The sequence below is a fragment of the Tenrec ecaudatus genome, chromosome 2 (genome assembly GCF_050624435.1).
Source record: "Tenrec ecaudatus isolate mTenEca1 chromosome 2, mTenEca1.hap1, whole genome shotgun sequence".
Taxonomy (NCBI): Eukaryota; Metazoa; Chordata; class Mammalia; order Afrosoricida; family Tenrecidae; genus Tenrec; species Tenrec ecaudatus.
In genome coordinates, this window is record NC_134531.1 from 162,593,559 (window position 1) to 162,598,238 (window position 4,680).

Consider the following 4,680-nt stretch of genomic DNA (forward strand, 5'->3'; position numbering starts at 1 on the left):
TTTCTGTTCTTTTCAATTGATCTGAGTATCTGTCATTGTACCAGTACCATGCTGTTTTGATCACTGTGGCTGTGTAGTAGGTGTTAAAATCAGGTTAAGCAAGCCCTCGGACTTTGGGCTTCTTCTTGAGGAGTTCTCTGCTAATTCTAGGCTTCGTGCCTCTCCATATGAAGTTGGTGATCAGTTTTTCCAATTCTCTGAAGAAGGTTGTTGCTATTTGACTCAGGATAATGTTAACCTTATGTAGTGCCGTGGAGAACATTGCCATCTTTACTATATTGAGTCTTCTGATCCACAAGCATGGGATATACTTCTATTGTGGAGGTCACTATTGACTTCCTATATTATGGTTCTGTAGTTTTCCCTGTATGTCTTTTGTTTCTTTGTGTTAAATATATTCCTAGATATTTCCATTTATTCTTATATACTTACTGTGCTGATTGTACTTACCCCAGCCAGCTAATGTTGTACTTGGCCTTTTGCGATTGCCTAACTTGACTTAGCATAATTTCTTCCAATTCTTCCCATGAAATGATATGCTTCATGTGATTTGAAGGGCACTGCCTTCTTGATCTCCTCTTGTTTTGTCTTATCCGATGTGTACAGCAAACCAATAGATTTCTGTCTGTTGATTTTGTATCCTGCCACTCTTCCATATTCCTCTATTGCTGTCAGTACTCCAGTGCTGGAGTTTTGCGAATTTTCAATGTATAGAATCATGCCATCTGCAAACAGTGATGGTTTCACCATTTCCTCTCCAAGTTGGATACCTGTAATGTCATTCTACTGTCTTATATTGTTAGCTAGGACCTCCAGTACAATGTTGAATGGGATTGATTTTGTCTTTTCTCCATTGACTATGATGTTGACTGTTGGTTTTTCATAGATAATTTGTATTAACTTGAGACATTTTCCTTACATTCCTATCTTCTTGAGCATCTTAATTAAGAATGGGTGTTGGGTGTTGCCAAATGATTTTTCTGTATCTATCAATATTATCAAGTGAATCTTATCCTTGTTCTTATTAATATGGTGTATAATATTGATGGAATTTTTAATGTTAAACCATCCCTGAATACTTACCTAGCAGGGGAGACACCATGATCAGGAAGGTGATTTTCCCAGGGTGAGGCTCACACATTGCACTGCGGGTGTGCTGACCCCTGCGATTTCCTCAGAGCTTCTGGTGGTTTCAAACTACTGACCATGTGGATCCCAGCCCAATGTATAACTACTACCCCACCAAAGATCACTATATCAGAAATTTGGCTTATTTGTTACTGTTAAATCCTTATAGACGTTGAATCTATACATTGTTTTCCAACCTTTATTTTAATTAGGGATACTAATATTTCACAGGAAAGTCCTGCTAGCAAGGTCAAGATTATTATTTAAAAACACCAAAAGCAGCCAGTTTCAACCAGAATGCAGTCAAGATAACTCTAATGTTTATTCTTTGCAAATGATATAGAGGCATATTCTTTTAAAAGGTCCTGATTCGTGTAACATAGATGTATAGGGAAAGGTAAGAATCACATGAATGAAAAAAATTAAATATAAGATTATGAAAAATAGGAAAATTTGGGCATTAGTTAGCATAATGAAGATGAGATTGTCGCTTTTTCTTCTTTAAACTTTCAAAATCAATTCTGTATATATTGTAGCTTTTTTGAAATCATTTTATTGAGGCTTATACAACTCTTATCACAATCCATACATACATCAATTGTGTAAGGTGCACTTATACATTCGTTGCCCTTATTATTCGCAAAACACTCACTTTCCGCTTGGGCTCATAGAATCAACTGCTCATTTTTCTTTTATTTTCCCCCTCCCTCCCCATTCCCCCTCAACCATGAACCCTTGATAATTTATATATTATTATTTTATCATATTGTACACTGCCCAACATCTCCATTCACTCACTTTTCTGTTGTTCATCCCCCAGAGAAGAAGTTATATGTAGATTCTTGTAATCGGTTCCCCTTCCCTCTTCCCTCCTGGTATCACCACATTCACCACTGGTCCTGAAGGGTTCATCTGTCCTGCATTCCCTGTGTTTCCAGTTCCTATCTGCACCACTGTACATCCTCTAGTCTAACCAAGTTTGTAAGGTAGAATTGGGATCATGATCATGGATGCGGGGGCTGGAGGAGGAAACATTTAAGAACTAGAGGAAAGCTGTGTTTCATTGATGCTACACTGCACCCTGAGTGACTCATTTCCTCTCCACTCCCCATCTGCAAGGGATATCCAATTGTCTACAGATGGGCATTGAGTCCCCATCCTGCACTCTTCATCATTCACGATTATATGCTTTTTTGTTCTTTGGTGGTTGATACCTGGTCCCTTCGACCCCTTATAATCACACACAATGGAGTATTAAGCAGCACTGTAAAGTACGGACAATCACGTGAAACATGGTGTTTCATGGGAAGAGTTGGAAGGAATCATGTTAAGCGAGGTATGCGAATCACAAAAGGACTGGTATGACATGAGTTCCTGAGGTCATCACAATCAGCACGGCAGGAATAGAAGAATAGACACTTATTCGAAATAAACAGGTGGAAGCATAGGTAGTTGGGGGAGAACAGATATTGTAGATGTTTTTATTACTGTTATTGCAGGTATGTATATAATAGTATTTACCTATATTGTCATTTTCTCCTGTGTGCCTTCCTTTGATTTCCATTGTCATTTGTCATGCTGTATATTGTGTATTGTTTTCCCTTTATCTCTTTAATATAAGAGTATTTTTTAGTAAGTGTAGTGTGGGTGCTTAAGGTCTTATGTATACTTTCTTGAGAGAACTCTTAACTTTAGATTTAGGGCAGCTACATTCCATTAACAACAAGTTGTGTGGGTGTCTATGTTTGTGTTTCTAGGGAGAGGATTTATAGCTTCCATTAGGTTTCTCAAATTCATTTGATTCCAAACTCTTATATCACTGCTTTAGTGAAAGAGGAAATTGTGAAGATAAAGCACTTTTAGAATTGAAGATTCTTGGACTTTAAGTTGTCAGTATAAGATTGAGGGAGATCATTCTGATGTCTTTCCTCTAGTGAATCCCTAGGTTGCTCTGAGACATCTGGTGTGGAATCCACCATCAGCTCCCAAATCGATGTAAAAAAAACTCTGCCAATCACTATGCTGCTTCATTCAAGTCAAAACATATCTCGGAACCTCACAGTCTTCTCTTTGAAGAAGAGAAACAGCCCTCAACAGAATGATTGTCAAGGTCTTCTTTGAAATCTCATAAAACTAGGAGGTCGTTGCACTATGGTACTTGTCCTGAGGCTCACCATAACTAGTGACTGACTTAAAAAATAATAAAGTATTACTTCTTTAGCTTTCTAAAAAAAAATTCCCTCCTCATCTAGACAAACATGCAAAGAAAAAGAAAGAACTATTTTGGTGGTAAGAAAATGGGATTGAGAGTCTCTCAGCAATGAACGGGAACAAAAAAGTTCTATAGCCTCTTACGGGAATCATGTGGACAGGAGATGCCTAGAGGTCAAGGGGGAGAAAGAGAAACATTTGTGGACAGGAAATGACCAACAATCTCAATAGTCTTTATTTGTTCCTCTTTTATTCTTTTCTTTTACTTGTGGGATCCCCAATTTTTTATTCTCAGCACAGATGATCAAATTCACTTTATACCTTACTTAAAATTTGTCTGTTATTTTGAAAGTGGTAGTTATATCTGTATAACATGGGTAATTTCATATTTATTCTACCTTTTGTTGTTTTTAGGCTACTTCATTTTATTTACACGTATCCTCTAATATACAGCTTAATTTGCTAATTCGTAATAAAAATTTAAATAAGTAACTTAAACTTTGGAAGTTTATGAATCGTTTCAGTTAATTTTGCATTCCAGTGGTGTGCATTCTATCATTGGGTAGTACTGGCTTCATTACTTTATTGATTCTGCGTGTGTTTTCCATGTGCCATAACCTCAGACTTTCACAGTCCGGTGCTATGATTTTCATATATCCCTGAAGGATTAAAAAGGAGCGCTGTTGGCGTAGTGGTCCAGGCTTTGGGATGCTAACTAGAAGATCTGCATTTCAAATCCATCAGTCACTATGGAGAAAGTCGAGGCTTCTGCTTTTAAAAGATGCATAGCCTCAGCAGACCAAAGGGGCAGTTCTAAGCTGCACGATAGCACGACTATGAGTAGGAATCAATTCAGAGGCAGGGAGTTTGGTTTTGGCTTGGAAAAGATAAAACTATTGAAGATTCCAGAAAAACGAATGATTCATGAGCCCCTTTCCAGTTTGTCAACTTTTTCCCCATTTAATGATGCCTTTCCTAGTATCAATTTTACAATCAGCCAGCCTCTGTTAACTGGATACCTTTAGAAAGCATATCCATGCCTAGCTTATTACATGCTTCCGAAGAAGAAGGTTCTGTCAGAATAAGCAGACTTCATGTCTTATTAAAGAACTTGAAAATGAACAAAGGAATAGAACTATCCTTCCATATTGGGACTGAGAACAGAGGAAAAGATATCAATGAAAAGGCCTTGCATTCTTACCAGTGACTGGACGAGAGAGAAACAGGACCAGATGAGTTACTGCAAACCTCGGGCACCCTATGCCCATTGGCTTTGACTCTATTAAAAAGCATAGTGATTCTAAAACAAACAAACAAATTAAACAAACAAGCTCATTGCCA

General features: G+C 37.6%; 1 pseudogene; it reads left to right on the top strand.

Moving 5' to 3' along the window:
• The first annotated feature begins 1,075 nt into the window (after positions 1 to 1,075).
• LOC142441818 (U1 spliceosomal RNA) lies at positions 1,076 to 1,205 on the top strand (annotated as a pseudogene).
• Positions 1,206 to 4,680: the final 3,475 nt, after the last annotated feature.